The sequence below is a fragment of the Gallus gallus genome, chromosome 1 (genome assembly GCF_016699485.2).
Source record: "Gallus gallus isolate bGalGal1 chromosome 1, bGalGal1.mat.broiler.GRCg7b, whole genome shotgun sequence".
Taxonomy (NCBI): domain Eukaryota; kingdom Metazoa; phylum Chordata; class Aves; order Galliformes; family Phasianidae; genus Gallus; species Gallus gallus.
In genome coordinates, this window is record NC_052532.1 from 136263584 (window position 1) to 136281336 (window position 17753).

General features: G+C 40.6%; 1 long non-coding RNA gene across 1 annotated transcript; it reads right to left on the minus strand.

Moving 5' to 3' along the window:
• Positions 1–7702: 7702 nt before the first annotated feature.
• Positions 7703–13511, minus strand: LOC121109029. Its single transcript, XR_005845974.1, has 2 exons — positions 13239–13511; positions 7703–9441 (listed from the first exon to the last, which is right to left on the minus strand). It is a non-coding gene; the product is annotated as an uncharacterized LOC121109029 (long non-coding RNA).
• Positions 13512–17753: the final 4242 nt, after the last annotated feature.

Sequence of the window (17753 nt, forward strand, 5' to 3'; positions counted from 1 at the left end):
AAACTCATGAAGGAGCCTTATCCATGCAAGTCCCAGTTTTAACTTTCCTCTTCCTGTTGCTCTAGATCTGAGGACAAGGTAACAAAACACACAGTTTGCAAAGAAATTATACACCCTCTCCAGCAGTTTGCTAAGAAATTATACACCCTCTCCAGCAACTGTGCCATCAAGCTTGTATTGTGATAATGGTGTTCACTTGTGAACTGACGTAGCACACAAATGTTTGTAAGCCATTTCTGTTTACAGCTAAGTGTGGATCATTTTTAAGACACTAAAAAGAAATATGTGAGAGATACGTGCACTCCATTAAGGTGTGATTCTGAGTGAATCAGACACTCAGTGACTCAGTTCCATTTTTTATCAATTCTCCATGCTTCAAGATGTTCTTCTCAGTAATCTTCCCTGCCTTACAGCTTCATTTTGTAGTAAAAACAAACAATCAAAAAAACCCAACAACAACAACAAAAAACCCTTTGTTTCTGTACTAGTTGTGAATTAGCCTTCTCTAAGAAGTCAAAAGAGATCTTGATGCTGGTGCAATTTTGGATAAGCAGAAGATTTTCATCATGTTTCTCAAATTCTATATTCTAAAATTCTATCAGACATTTATTGGATTCTCTTGGGAAGAACCCACAAGTTCTGATGGACATAAGGTTGGCCATGAGCCAGCAGTGTGCCCTGGTTGCCAAGAAGGTCAATGGGATCTTGGGGTACATTAAAAAGAGCGTGGCCAGCTGGTCAAGTAAAGTGATCCTCCCTCTCTACTCTGCCCTGATGAGGCCACATTTAGAATACTGTGCCCAGTTCTGGGCTCCCCAGTTCAAAGACAGGGATCTCCCAGAAGGAGTCCAACAGAGGGCAGCAAAGATGATAAAGGGCCTGGAGCATCTCCAGGATGAGGAAAGGCTGAGTAATCTGCTTGAGCAGATTTTTGCAAGCACAGCATGCAGGCTCTTGTTCATTGCTGGTGAAAATGCAGAGCTAATGGTGGTGACTGTGTTGAAAAATAGTGTTTTGTAGCTGAGAATCTGCTCTACCAAATAGGAGGCACTACTTCTGAGGCAACATCTCTTCACTCAATGCAGCCCTTGCAAGCCAAAAGGTTGGATGCCCATGGCATAATTATAGAACATGAAATTACCTCTTGGTAGATAGTCTCTCTCCAAAGCACCTCCTCACAAGAAATCAGGAAGGGATGCTTTTTATCTCCCAAAGAAGCAGTAGATTTTTCTGTGAAGTTATAAAATGAATACCAAATTTTCTGAAAACCGAAATGGGAAAGGGGAGGGAAAATTTTGAAGTGAAGCAACAGCTATACATTGCAAGTAGAAAATCACGATCACAGTTATGCAGCAGGACATCTATTATTTTCCATTCCTAACAACAAAATCTTGATTACTTAAAATAAAATAAATAAAATAAAATAAAATAAAATAAAATAAAATAAAATAAAATAAAATAAGGAGTCAAAATGTCAAGTCTACCACACTTTTAACTCAGGAACATGCAAACCTTTCCTTCTCACCACGGTCAGGTAGGCTGAGAACATGTCATGAAAGGGGTTTTCCATGCTCTCCTGAAGCATGGCAGCTCTTGGAAGGCAGAGAGGGAAGGGTTAGTGCAGCCCACAGGGATTTCTAGCCATGGCTCAAATTATTCATAACAGTGCCATCTGCTGGGATCTCCTCCAGGGACAGAACATCTCTCAGAAAGGAGTGTTGGTTTTTGTTCTTTTCATTAGAATACATTCCAAATGTTTTTATAAAAGTCAAGCCACTCTGATCAGTGCTCAGTTTCTTTAGATTTTTTTTTTTTAATTGGTAACTCTCTGCTGTGATAAAAGCTCAATCAGTAAAGCACTTAAGCAAATGCTTACCTTTAAGCGACTAAGTGGCTTCTCTGAAGGTGATGGCACTAATTGCATTTCCTCTAGGTCCTGTAGGGTGTGACCTGAGATCAGAAAATTGGTGAAAAATAATATAAAAAAAAATGCATGCTTATGAGTGTAGCACTGTTATTTACCAAAGAACAACTCACATATAATCCAGATTCAGAGTGAGAAGAATTTGTGAAGCAAAAATTAAGTTTGTGCATGAAGAAAATATATACTGCAAAAATCACAACATTGCTTGAATTAGACCTAGTAGGGGAATCACAGAATCACAGAATATCTTGAGTTGGAAGTGACCCGTAAGGACCACTGAGTCCAACTTCCAGGATCACCCAAAAATCAGATCATATGTCTGAGAGCACTGAAAACAAAGCCACTAGCAAGCTAATATTCACCAATTTAAAAAATTACTATATTACCTTTTGAAATTAATTCTAGACTACAGAACTGATACTTGTAACTTCACATTCTTCGTGGATTTCTTTTAACATAACAAAAATCTTTCTCTGCTCTTAAAGTATCAGAGCAATAATAATGCTAATTTTACAATGTTTACACCAGCACTAGTTTTACACTTGAGAAACATGGGCAAAAACAGCATATAAAGCTAGAATTTAAGCTGTGCTTGTCAATCTTGGATGGCCAGGTTTTACAATTAGAGTACATGGACATGCACTGAGCACGCTAAGTGAAGATCACAGTATACACACCCACGTGCAAACATTCATGTATATCATATAGGATTATAGAATCACAGAATAACTTGGGTTGGAAGGGACTCCAAGGATCACCAAGTTTCTATACCTCCAGAGATGGGGCATCCACAGCCTCTCTGGGCAGCCTGTTCCACTTCCTGACAACTCTCTCTGTAAAATACTGCTCCCTGACATCTAAGCTAAATCTCCCTTCCTTTAGTTTATATTTTGAGCCCAGCAAGTATGAGGGCTGCTCCGAATGTAATGTCTTCTATTTTGGACGCCCTGAAACTTTTTACAGAATGCAGTGCCTTAATTTTGACATTCATGAGCTGAAGAGGGTACTGAACAATCTTCAGTCATGTACAGTGGGACAGTCAGATTGGATGGGCCTTAGAGAGACCATCCAAGGAGAGAACACAAACCTGTTGTATCCCCTAGCCCAGTCTTGCCATCTCTATGGCTGGAATGGAGGCAAGATCAAGGACAGGTGAAGATTACAGGGGTGCTGCAGATCCAGCTTCTTTGCCTGGTAATCCCTGAGTATAACCCATGCCCTGGGTGCAGGCTTGTATCTGCTAAATGTGGGGCCCAAGGACTGGCTCCCATCATCAGGCAATCCCAGATATTACCTTGGCTCCTGGTTCTAATTTGGACTGTCCTGACTAACAGTCCCTCAGGAGCAGATTTGTAACTGCCTACCCTGCCAAAATCAACAGTCAAATAAAAGAGATCATTTGCTTCAAATTTTGAAGGGGTATTAACACACAAAGGTCTTCATTTCTGACCCACTTCTACACTCACTTTCACAGAGTGCTCACACTTGTGACAGGTGTGAGAAGGCTCCTCAGATGAGTGTTTCCTGTTCTCACTTTCTGAAATTGGATCTGCCAAATGTTTGCTACCAGTTGATAAAGAAAAAGGAAGAACACTTATCCATTCCTGAAGATATTATTCTGGGACATCAACTTCATGTGCTCTCTGGAGATCAGTTCCCTGCAAGTATACCCCCAGGTACTTACAGACATAGGTAAAATTATCATGATCTTCCTCTTCCCCAGGCTGAACAGGGTAAGAGAGGTTGAGCTCCCTCAGCCTCTCCTCACAGGATAGGTGCTTCAGTCCCTGAAAAGATCTGACGATCTTTTTCTGCATGATAAATAATGGCTGAGTTACATACTCTGAGGCTTTCAAGTGAATTCGGTACTAATTTAGCACATTTCCAAAATGGCCAATGGCTGGTAGATAGAAGCCACAGGAGATTTGTGCCCTTCTGGAGAGGCAGATGGAGGTCAGATCACAGCGTCCAAAGTGAGTAGATTTCTATGTTTCGGCAGCTACATCCACATCACCTTTATGCTATGCTGACCTCATGTTAGGCCATCCTTGCACCCCAGCAATAGCCAGGTACTGTAGAGACCCTCCACAGCTCTCTCACCACCATAGAATAACCTGGAGCCAGCAGAAGGTGCCGGCTTTGAACGTGCCTACAGGCACTAGCAAGTGACAGTAAATCCATGTAGACTACTCCCAGAATGTTCTGGTTCATTACAAGGCTTAAAGGATTAAGAGAGTACAGAAGTACTGCTGAAAAGCTGTGCAGGTGATTACAAAGAAGATGAAGGAGAAGCCGCAGTTGCACAGGGATGTGACTTCGTGGTTTAAAAATACGAATACTTTGGAACAGAAAGGCAAGCTCACTGATCATGTTTAGTAGACTATTTACAATGAAAGCTTAATTAAAACTCTCGATTAGGCTATGAATGAGAGGAAAAAATGAACAACTTCTTTAGAGAGGAAAAAAAAAAAGTAGAGAAAGATTTGTCCTCAAACTTTCAGCTCCAAAACAACAAGTGCTTACAGAAAGGTTTTACTTCAATCATAAGCTGACGTTACAAAAATCAGTGAAATCAAATATCACGGGATTTCAGAAAGTACTGAATCAGCCGGTTGCCTAATTCCCCTGCTGAATCCTAGACAAAACTTTTATTCCCATCTCAACTACCTTTCCTCATAGTAGTTGGAGATCACATGGTGCAATTTTTAACAGTGATTAGTATTTCTGAACAACCTTCTCAAATTGACCATGTGGACACAGAAACTCCTAAGCTGCTTGATAACAAAAGCCACCAAACTTCTGATGGAATAAATCATAGTTGAGTGTGTTGGCAAACTCTAGGTCTAGTTTTTGGAGTAGAGCAAACTGTGCTGCTTAGGTCAGTGTTTTTAAATGGTTTATGTGAGCCAAGAGATTTTATTCTCCTTCAGTTACCTTAGAAAATCTATGGAAAAGGTACAAAAGATAGTAATGTAAAATCTGGAAATGAGCGTAGATACATGCAAATAGTAAGAAGACTCTATCACTATTTTAATTTGCCAGCTTTTAACTACCATTTAGTAACATTAATTTTAAATCTGAAGAAAATCGCCTTTAGAGTGTGACTGTTAAGCCACCAAAGAACTGGTCATGGCTCACTGGTTAAAAGCAGTGACATTTAAATACATTTCAAGAAGGCTTAGAGACATTCATTCTTACATGCAAAACTCTCTGGCTGAGGAAAAAGTGCTGTCAAGTAGGTCACTCACCAGCTAAATGTTCAGAATCTGGAGATGTGGGTAGAAACTCAAATCTCAGAGCTCCACTATCACATTATAAAAATGATTGGTATTCTACAAGTTGCACTGTGAACATCATATGCAAAGATAGCTTCAAGAATTCAAAGCTTAGACAAGAGTCATCTTGTGTTGATTGATGGCCCTGTGTCACTCAGGTTTATGGGTTATGACCACTGGAGACTTCAAAATGAACTAAGCCAAACATAGCATCATCCTTTGCTCAGTGAAGCAGGGATGCAGGACTGAGAAACCAAACCGGACTGTCAAAAAATGAAATACTTAACTCAGAAAAATGTCAGAATTTCAACACGTTTGACAGCTTCCATATTCAATGCATGCAAAAGTGAGTCTGATGAATGCAGGCAGTGCATTCAAAATATTTCTTTGACATTAAAAATTCCTAATCTAGTATATTATCCTTAAATAATTCACACATCTCTTTAGGTAGGTCTTGCTATCTCTTGGATGTTCTACAGAGGAAACATCTTCATTAAAGCAAACAAAAATAAATCACAGCATTAGAAGCTGTCCTCACATATGGTACAAGAGTACAGTAATGATTTAATTATTCTACTGAATAGCACATATGAAGTACTACAAATGGGAGGTGCGTTCATCCTGTATCAGGGCTGCTGTTTATCATGAGTGGAGGAATTTTCTCAGTGTGTAAAAGGAAATGTATTCTACTGATGGTCATAATTGCACAATCCTTAAAATTCAGCCAGCTGTTATAAGGACATCACTCTTTAAAATGTTTGATTTCAGTCTCTTCACAGTTTCTAGTCAAGAGGACTCCCATCTAGCAGACATGCTGTTAAGCACTGCCCAACATTATCTGTCCAGTATAGAATTTTCAGATACTTATAAGATCTTTTAAAGCCTAACACGTTATGATGTTTTGGAAAACTCTACCAAGACGACCAAGCTCTTCTCCCATTAAATAAATTGATACACTGCTTTATGTGACTATGGAAGCAGTACTAGCCACATTTTTTAGAAATGAGGTTGTTTATGCAGTCTTTCTTTTTTATCTGCTACTCAACATTCAGTTAGACTACAAATATTAGAGTGCTATTTCTACATATTTCTTTGTACATAGATCACTATGCCTTATATATGGATTTGTGGGTGAGAGCACTTAAAATACACAGTTCTGAATCTACTTTATTGGAAGGCATATTACAGTATGGACCTAGTTTGTCTAACTCCAGGAACATGAAAGGGTGCCTACATTAGGAATCTGTTTGTTTTAGCTGCCCCAGTTGTCAATGAAGAGAGACACAATCCCACCAAAGCTGTCCAGCTGCATCTAAGACTGCTGATGTCATGCATATGTAGTTTTACAAGCACAAAGGGAGAAAACATCTGGCAAACAGTTGCTACTAAAATCTGGAGGAAGTCCAGCCCTAGATGTCTGAATCATTTGATACAAACTATCTGTGTGATACTCAGTCATAGTAGGCCCTAGTAGATGTCTCATTGCAATATCTAATACTACGTAAGTTGTGTCTTATTTTCCTACCTGTGTCAGCTCTTTTACTGTGAATATTCACACAAATTAGAATCTGAAGAGGAGAATGATTTGTTAGATGAAATGTTATCACTTATCTTAAAGCACTTTGCAGCCAGTAGAGAAGAATAACTGCATATTTAGCACCCTGCTGTAGTACTTCAGTGTAAGAAGACAACCTGTCAGTCTCGACAGGTACAAACCAGATGTTCAGAAAAGGTTTTTCTAACAGCCTTTCCACTACTCAAGAGTAACACTAGAACAGAAGAAATGCACCCACACGTTGGTGATGTGAGCACTCTGAAGGCCCTTCTGGCTGCCAGCTTATAAATAGAGCCTTCAGCACCTAAAGATTTTGTTATTGCTGCTTCTATACTTAAAGTGAAAAACTAAGACACATTCTAAGCCTCAAAGTTACATCTTCAAGCATAAGTCTGCTGTGTAAGAGGGAAGTATCACTCATTTCAGAACGGTGTCGATTGTTCACAAAATGTGAACACCGCTGTCTGTTTTTTTTTATCAGCTGCCTGAAGGAAACTGGTTAAGTGATGTGTCAGCTTATGGGAAGAAAAGTATATGGTAATATCAATGGATTCTATGAATCCTAGACCAGCTTCTCTCCTCCTAGTTATATGTTATATTTATGTTATACGTTATACTTGTTATATCAGTGTAATTCTGTTGATGTGAATGTCATGGACTCTGAAAGAGTGCCCAAATGAGAGGAGGTACATCTATTGCACTGAGTAGATTTCAGCAGTAAGATAAGATAACCTAAAGAAATATTTTTAAAAAGAAGATACATATTTTTCACTTAAATATTCTCACCTCCATCAGTCTCACCAACATCACAACAGACAAGCTGTGAAGGACATGAAGGTGCTTGGACAAAGACTTCCCACATCAGAAAACACTGGCAAGTAAAAATAATGCTTCTTTACTTACGGAGAGTACAATATTTTATACTGTTAATGAATGTTTCTGATAAAGTGTTGGTGGCAATAATTTAATTTTTATACTCATTAAGAAAACCTGCTAAAATTTTTTACAGCTTTGTTTTCCAACACTGCACTGTGTTTATCTAAGTAAGGTCTCTTTCCAACCATACGTAAAAGACAGCCACTGCCAAGAGAGTAATTTTTGTAACACTATTAGAAACATTTTCTTACTGCTCAGGTATTTCACACAATATTCTTTCTGCTGCCTAACAAGAACTGTAACACACAGACCTATCATACTGAGGAAATAATACTGAGTTCAAATTTTTCTTTTTTGTAGTATCCTGACTCTTTTCTTCAATTTATGAAATAGTCATTTAAGGATTTTGCAGAAACAAGCAACGCTACAGTGAGTAAGTAATGTCATTGAGCTTGCAGAATTTCAGATAGGAAATTGGCTACCGCATGAAAATGTCTGAAGCAGCTTTCTACTGCCTCACATCCAGGGAGACTTCACAGTCTCCAAACAGATGTTTGTAAAAAGGAAACTGGAGTTATAACTTGGTTGGATAAGCCAATGTCTTCTGAACTGGGAATGGCAGTCCTCATGCAACAAAGTCTCAGCTTGAGTAGCAGATGTGCCTCTTATGCAGAACTCCATGTAATTGTTCCAGATGGAAGGTCAAGAGGTTTTAGTGCCTAAAGCAGCTCAGGATAGCACTTGAGCATCCTGCTAGACCACAAGCGGAGCCAACAATTACATTTTCAATCTCCAGTCTTCAGCTGTAATGAAGAAGTTCTTCTGAGGAAATAATTGCCAAAAAATGACCACCTTTGCACAAGTCTGCTTTTGATTTCTCTGACCAAGTTTCATGCAACCTCAGGGGAAGCTGTAGTTGGTACCTCTATGTAGTGAACCCGAAGTAGTGAACCTACTTTGTCTCAATCATATCCTGTGTAAGAGAGTGCAGAAGATACAGGGGTATTTCAAGAGATTCAAGAGCAACTCCACTTTTCTTGGTTCACAGGCTCTTTGTTCTGATGCTCTGGTACAAACACTCAATAAGCGGTCAAACTGGGACCTTAGGAAGAAATGCCAGTTGAAAGACTCCCTGAAGAACAGTTTTCTTGCATCCAAAAAGAAGGCTTAATAAAGTATTCATCCAAATAGTCTGTTCAAAAACTTCACATAATGCAAGTAGAGATGTTCACAAGCAGCTATGCCACAAAGCAGGTATTTGGCTTGAATGGAAACATTTTCACACCAGTTCATCAAGACATTTGCTAAAAGAATCCCCAGCTATTAATGTGGTATGAAGCTTGTATTTAGATCCATAAATGCAATACGTGACGCCTCATTCTGTTTAGAAGAATTAGAATCCCAGAACTGGCTTTAAAACTGAAATTCATCTGTTGATAAAAATGAATCAACAGGGTGGACAGTTTACATTATTTTTGAGAGTGCATATCTTAAAAAGTATTTCTCCTACTCTAATTCAGCAGTTGCAGGACGGGTTGACAGGAAAGGCTGGAGAAAATAAATGACTTTTCCACTTAGCACTGCTCTGAGGAATATGACCATAACTGCTCAGTTAGCGCTAGCTCATCAAGCCATGTATGCCTGCAGCCTGGAAACTCAGGCACACACTCTTCACTTGTGATCTATAAGCTCTTTGTATAAATTTGTTCGTGGGCTCTGTCTGCCTTCAATTCCGGTTGCTCATCACAGCAGGAGTGGGGGGTCTTGGCACACTAGACTCCCACAGCATCTGGCACAAATTCTGGGGTTTTCTGTGGGAAGAAACAAAGATACAGCTGTGTCAAGCACCTAAAGCTGAGCAGTGCACCCATGTTCTATAATGCGGATTTCTGCTTGAAGAAACAACCATGTTGATGTTGCAGCCTGAGACACGTGAACATGTTTCTATCCATTTATATCAAGCAATGCTGCCTGCATTAATATTGTTCATACTGAGCTTGTTAGCAGAGTGGAGATAGCAGACAACTGGGAATCAGATATTAACATGCTAGGTAATATTTGGAAATAAGTAAATTCCATTATTTCATATATAAAAAAAAGGCATCAAAGCCTGGAACTATTTATTACAAGTCTGTTTTCTCCCTGTGGCTCTAGAGCAAATCTCATTTACAAGTGGGAATGTGTTATCTTGCATGGTGAATGCCTGACCTTTTATTTCTACAAAGTTATTTCCAGAAACAATGGCAAAAGCATGTACTGCCTCTGACAAGGTGACAGTGCAGCATCTCATATGCATATTTTCTTGGTAAAGGCATTTGAAAAAGCTATAGGAGTCCAATTCAAATTTATCACCCGCCTCTGCATGCTCATGACAATAAGGTTGTTTATTAATTGGACTGTGACCCAATGTAGTGATGAGCTTGGCCAGAGTTATGCTAACCATGAGCTTCAACACCTTCTCTAACAGGAAACTCTGCTGGAGAGAGGATACTTAAGGAAATTTCTTCAGAGTGATGGTAATGGAGCATAAGTGCCTTATTGATGCAGACTGCACTTATGTACTCAGATTAAATGCTTTGCTCAATCAAATACTTTTCATTTCATGTTTACAATTAAAATTTCCCTTAGTATTTGTTTAGCTATTACATAAACATGATGATTATCTCAGCCATGTACAGCTGAAACCCAGATTTCCATTAAATAACCGTCACAAGATTGGTGATACCGTTACAAGTTTCACAAATATCTACAATATTGTTCTTGTTAACATATGGGTCAGCTGACAGGACACAGAGCACAGAACCACAGGATAGTGGTAGAAAGGCACCTCTGGGTCCCCCTGGCCCACTCTGACTCCAGCAAGGCTACTTGGAGCAGGGTGCCCAGAGCCACTGCCAGGCGGCTGCTGGAGATCCCCAAGGAGGAGACCCTACAGCCTCTGTGCAGCTTGTGCAGTGCTCCATCACACGCACAGTGCAGAAGTGCTTCTGGTGTTCAGAGAGAGCCTTCTGTGTGCCAGTTTGTGCTCATGGTTACTTGTCCCGGTACTGGACACCACTGAAAAGAGTCTGGCTGTGTCTTCTGTTTACCCTTCCTCCACATATTTGTCACTGAGTGAGAACCCCCTGAACCTCCTCTTCTCCAGGCTGTATTGTCTGAGCATTCTCAGCCTTTCCTCAGAGGAGAAGTGCTCGAGTCCCAAACCATCTTAGTGGCACTTCTGTGGATTCTCTCCAATATGTCCAGGTCTGTACTGGTGGGCCCAGAACTAGACCTAGCATTTCACGTATGGCCTCACCAGTATTGAACAGAGAGGAAGGATTACCTTCTGGCAAGACTTAGCCTAATGCAGCCAAGAATACTATTGATCTTCTTTGTGGTGACAGCACAGCGCTGGCTGATGTGCCATTTAGTGTTCACCAGGACCCCCAGGTCCTTCTCTGTAGTGCTGCTTTCCAGCTGGGTAGCCCCCAGTGTGTGACAGTGATTGGGGTTTTTCTTGCCCATGTGCAAGACCCTGCAGTTCTCCTTTTTTAACTTCATGATATTCCTCTCAACTGACCTCTCCAGCCTGCCAAGGTCCTTCTGCACAGCAGCACAGTCCTCTGATGAATCAGCCACTCCCCTCAGTTTCGTTTCATCTCCTCATATCTGTATTTATCTCTAGCCGAGTTCCACAGCACCAAAATCTTTAATTGCCTGAAGTTGTTCACCAACTTCAGTCAGGTCCATTTTTTTCAGCCAACAAGACGTAAGTAGGAGCAATCGGCTTTAAAATTCCAAAAGCCTGAAACTGAAAATTGGCTTGTGCAGCATGTTCTTTTGTTTTTTTCAGAGTATGCATGTTTCTGCATCGATAAGACAGCTGCACATCTAAAGATTTCAGTATGTGACACTGTTAAAATGATTTTGACATCTTTTGGAATAAAATCTGTGTTTTGTCCAGCAGAGGGAGACCAGGGTTTTATGTAAATATATTTTTTTCCTTTTGTGTTTTTAACTCAAATGTATCAGATAGAGATTTTTAAATGATTTTATTTTTTAAGACGTAGTTTTCTAGATCGTATAGACAGATAAATTTAGGGAAAAAGCCTGATGAACATCATATTTAAAATCCCCTTATAGTGCTGAATACTAATGCAGGATTTGCAGCCTTCATCCCACTTCAAGTGTGGCACTCTATAAATAACAGAAAACAACTTTTTTCTTTTTTCTAACATGATTTCAAAGTCCTATTGTGATTCCTGGTTAAATTTAAAATGTAAAGGATTCAAATCCTACATTAAAAAATAGAACAAAAGCAGCCCTCTTTGTCTTAAATTGTTTGAGAATTATTCATGCCCATAGCCTGAAATGGATTTCTTATCCGAGACACATTTTTCTGTCAGATGCTTTTAAAATCTGATGTAATACACTCAGTGAGTTGTTGAGTTACCTGCATTCCTTCATAGGCTCTTTCTTTATATGTGTATGATCCCCAAAACACTCATTACAAGGACAGTATGGTAAAAAGAGCTACTACAGAAATAATAGGGTGTTCCATTATTTAATGAAAGAGAATCTATTTCCAGAAATCAAGTCACAGAATTGACTACAATAAGATCTGCTTGTTCTACTTCAATGAGATCATTAGTTCTACAAATTACTATTAAAATAGAAGCTTCAGATAGAAACTGAAAACATATTTCATTTTATAGATAATCCTTTTTTCTTTTTTTTTCAATCTACAAAACCTATACCATAACTGCTATATTTAATAGGAGAAAAAGAAGAGATTTTAAAGGAGATTTCACTGGAAGAACAGCAAAAAAATATCATGGACTCAACCTCTGGAGAGTTAACAAAACTAACAATATCTTTAATCATCTACTTCACTTAACTTCTTTCAGATGTTCTAGCCATTAACGTATGAATGTCTCTGCTCATATTAAGTGATGCTAATGTCAAGAGCAGCACAGTGCAGGTGTGGAATGCCATGAAGCATAGCAGCAGCATGTAGTAATAGGGTCATGGGTCAGTCAAACAGATATGGGCCTCCAGGCAAGGCAATTCTGCTTTTCAGTTCACATTCAGCTAAAATTAGAAGAAACGGTGTTAACTCTATGCTACTGGATATAAGAATGTAAGAAAATGCTGCAAATGTCCCATTGTCCCTGAAACAACTCCAGTGACAGAGTGCCAAAAGGAAGGTGAATCCTCAGGCCCAGGAGAAGTGGAGTCTGTCCAGCTCTGTGAGCAATGACTGAAGGAAGTTGGCTGTGCTGTGCAATTGTATTCCTGAATCTCTCCATGGCTGTTCCACATGCTGAAAGAGATTTTTGCCCAGAACCAAGTGAGAGATTCATATATATTTAACCCATGATAATAAATGAGAACTTGTTGACTTACCATATGTAGATAAAAGAAGGGAGTTGAAGACAAAACTAAGATAAATGTGTCTCTCTTCTTCCTTTGTACTCCCTTTAAAGGCTATTAGATACAGATTTCCAGGCTTTCTGAAAGCCCAGTGACTACAAAAACTAATGTGAACTGCCCCAATCTCTTCATAATGCCATTATAGCAAGAACAGTTCCAAAGACAGCCCAATATATCCCTCTTTCACGGTTACTTGTGAGCCACCCTGCAGCCTCCTTCCATTACCACTTCTGATGAACAGCCTTCAGCTTTCCATTCCTAGGTAAAGATCTAAACATTCTTAGTCAGGCTAAAATAAAATAAAATAAATCTAGTGCATTTAACAAGGGTAACATCTGCCAGCATTTTGCAATCTGGAAGAGGCCAATGAAAACCAGGAAGAAGCTCTTCACAGACAGGGCCTGGTGTCTTTTTGGAATGGCCCAGTAAAGCCATGATCCTAACATAGAAACACTATTCCTGGTCTGTCTTTTCCTCCCTCTCAGCTCCCTGCTCCACCACAGGATTAATCTATCACCCATTGCTTACTTTGAAAGCAGTTTTAAAGCTGCAGGTAATGATTTTTTACCTGATTTGAGCTTATCTGGCACAGTGCGCTGTTCATAGGCTTCAGATTCACAGCTGCAATAAAGGAGAACTACTTGAAAAGGAGCTCTTGGGGTTTTATTTGTTCAGGCAGCAAATTCAGCTGATTTACTTTGGAGATTACTTCATGATCGAGATAGCTGCATAACTAAAAAAGTCATGAACGCCATTTTAAACTAGCAGATGAACCCTCAGATGCAGAGGTGAGAAAGACGACCAAAATTGGCATGGGCTTCCACAGAGAGGAAAAGAGGAGGACTACGAAACTTGAGAATGATAGCCATAAAAGAATAATGTGAGAAACAGAAAAAGAAGCATTAGGCCTTAACTGTGTATTCTGTGCTTGTTCTGTCTTGCTTGTTAGTTCTGGTGCATCCAACCTTCAGAACAAAACCATTGTGTCAGAGACAGAAAGTAATGAAGTAGTTGTCTGAGAGCCAATCAGGAAGTTTTTTTGCTTTTTTCGTTGATTTCCTGGTACTTCAGAAAACTTTCCTGAATTTCCTGCCAATTCATTACCTCCTCCAGATCCTCAGTGGGAACTCACTAACCATATACTATGACTTGCATTGGAAAACTCATCACCTTCTCCCTCTCTTTCCCTTACTCTCCCACATTTGCACATCTGCCCTACTTGCCTCACTCTGTTTGCACAGCCCTGCACTCATCTTCCCCATTTTTTATTTTTGTTTTTTAATCTTCACCTGCATAGCTTTGCCATGCACTCTCCTGTACTAGGAGCCTATGTAAAACCTTACATTCAATAAGTCAGCTTTGCCAGCAAACAGCTATACACCACACAGCCTTTCACCTCACTTCCTACTTCCAGAGGGTTGGGGAAAGAGTTGGTTGAGATAAAAAATATTTAGTAAGACAGAAAAGGAAGAGAGAAGTAACAGCAAAAATAATTATATATACTTATATTTGCAAAACAAGTGGTACACAAAGCAATTGCTCACCACCCACCAACCAAAGCCCTGACAGTCCCCGAGCAGCAGCTGTCCCCCTGGCCAACCTCCCTCAGGCTTATGTTTTTTTCATATGATGTCAAATGGTACGGAATATCCATTTGGTCCATTCAGATCAGCTGTCCTGGTTCTGTCCCCTCCCAGCTCCTTGTGCCCCCCCAGCCCTCTTGCTGGCAGGGCAGTACAAGAAGCTGAAATGTCCTTGATTCTGTACAGTACTGCTCAGCAACAACTAAAACATCAGTGTGTTCTCAACATTGTTTCTCTCCTAAAGAAAAAACACAGCATCAGACAAGACACTATAAAGAAAATCAACCCTGTCCCAGCTGAAACCAGGACAGTTTTTATGATAAACTCCTTCTCCAAGTGATTGAGAAGCCAACAATGAGATGTGCTTTGCTGGTCCTCGTTCTCACCAACAAGAGGCTGTTAAGGAACGTGAAGCTCAAGAGCAACCTTTGCTGCAGTGACTGTGAAACAGTGGAATTCAAGATCCCCAAGGCTGTGAGGAGGCCACACAGTAAATTCACTATCCTGGACCTCAGGAGAGCAGATTTTGGCCTCTTCTGGGTTGTGCTTGCTAGAGTACAATAGGATAAAGCCCTGGAGGAGAAAAGGGAGGAGAAATGGGAAAAGAGGAGGACCTGGGAGACTACAGGCCAGTCATTCTCGTCTCTGTGACTGGCAAGATCATGGGACAGAGTCTCCTGGAAACTATAATAAAGCATATGGATAATGAAGAAGTGATTGGTGATAACCAACATGGCATCACTAAGGGCAAATCATATTGATAAATGTGATGGTCTTCTGCAATGTGGTTACAGCATTGGTGGATAAGGGAAGAGCATTTGATATCACCTACCTGGCTGGAAGACTGTAGAGGAAATGGACCTGGGGGTATTGGTTGACACTTGGCTGAACATGAGCCAGCAGTGTGCCCAGATGACCAAGAAGGCCAAAGGCACCCTGGTTTGTATCAGAAATAGTGTTGCCAGCAGGAGCAGGGAAGTGATCATCCCTCTGTACTCAGCCCTGCCAAGGCCACACCTCTAGTACTGTGATCAGTTTTGAGCCCCTCACGACAAGAAAGACGTCGAGGCCCTAGAACGTGTCCAGAGAAGGGCAACAAAACTGGTGAGGAGTCTGGAGCACAAGTCTTACGAGGAGCAGCTGAGGAATCTGAGTTTGTTTAGTCTGGAGAAAAGGAGGCTCAGAGATGACCTTATCACTCTCCACAACATCCTGAAAGGAGGTTGTGGTGAGGTAGGAGTCAGCCTATTCTCCCATGTAACTAGAAATAGGACTAGAGGGATTGGTCTCAAGTTGCATCAGAGGAGATTCAGGTTAGACATTAGGAAATACTTATTCTCCAAGAGAGTGGTCTGGAACTGGCACAGGCTGCTCAGGAAGGTGGTGGAGTCATTATCCCTGGAGGTGTTCAAGAAACATTTAGATGTTGTACTGAGAGACATGGTTTAGTGGGAAATATTGGTGATATGTAGGCGGTTGGAATGGATTGTCTTAGAGGTCTTTTCCAACCTTGGTGATTCTATGATTCTATGATGCTACCTGGACTTGTACAAAGCATTTAACACTGTCCTGAATGACATCCTTGTCTCTAAGCTGCAGAGATATGGATCTGGTGTGTGGACCACTCCATAAATGAGGAATTGGCTGGATTGTTGCACTAACAGTCAACGACTTGATGTCCATGTGGAAACCACCGACAAATGGTATTTGTCAGGGGGTGGCACTGTGGCCAATGCTACTTAATGTATTTGTGGACAGTGAGGTTGCACGTACCCTCAGCCAGTTTGCATATGACACCAAGCCACGTGGTGCAGCCAACAGACTAAAGGGAAGGGATGTCATCCAGAGAGACCTTGTCAGGTTTGAGAGGTGGGCCCACACAAATCTCATGCAGTTCAACAGTGCCAAGTGCAAGGTCCTGCAACTGGATCAGGGCAATCCCAAACACAAATACAGGCTGAGTGGGAAATGAATGAAGTACAGCCTTACTTGGAAGTAGTAGTAGATGAAAAACTCAACATGAGACAGCAATTTGCATGAGACAGCAATCAGCTTGCAGCCCAGAAGACGGGCTGAGGGAGCTGAGGTTGTTAAGCCTGAAGAAGGGTAGGATTTGGGGAGACCTCACTGCAGCCTTGAAAAATTTAGAAGGGGCCTACAGGAAAGATGGGGAGGGACTCTTTATTAGAAAGTGTAGTGGCAGTACAAGACATAATGGCTTTAAAATAAAAAAGGGTAGACTTTGATTAGATATGAGAAAGAAATTCTTAATGACAAGGGCAGTGACGCATTGTCACAGGCTGCCCAGAGAAGGTGTGGATGACCCATCCCAAGAAGTGTCAGGTTGGATGGGCCTTTGAACAAACTGGTATACTAGAAGGTGTCTCTGCCCGTGGAAAGGGGTTGGAACTAGAAGGTCTTTAATGTCCCTTCCAACCCACAGCAATCTATGATTCTATGAATCTATATATCAGTGATCTTGAACAGTTCATGTGAGCTCTGTTGGTCTTTGTACAAGAGCCCACATTACTAACATAGCATATAACCTGTAAAATGTCTGGGAAATGTAAACTGCATGTGGATCAAGGGGTAGAATGCTGATTAGCCCTCCATAAAAAGGTTGGACTGTGCAAGGATGGCCACATCCTCATTTGATTTGGATGCATGAAATATCTTTTAAAATGGAAAGCTATTTCAGATACAAATCTTACCAGGTCATACAAAGGATAACCAAACAGGAGTTATGAGGACGCAGGGTGATGGCATACCTTCAATGGAAAATAGAAGCAGGACCTGATAGCAATGCTGTGTCATAATAATTTTGCCTTATGAATACAATCCATCTGAAGTGACCTCACATTTTACCTCAGGAAAAGAATAACTTTTTCTGATGCATTCAAACATCTGACTGCAATATTTGAGAAATAGATATAAAAGTGTCATCCCACTTTTGTCAGCCAGTGTTACTATGCTGTTTGTGACTCATGTAGGACACATCATTATCTCTCCCAGCACCTCATACAAAGACAGGCAGAAACTTAGACTTTGGAAAGAAATGTTACCTCATCTGTAGGGATCCCAAACCCTGCAATGTCATACTAGTTGAGAAGTGAGCCTGTAAGAAA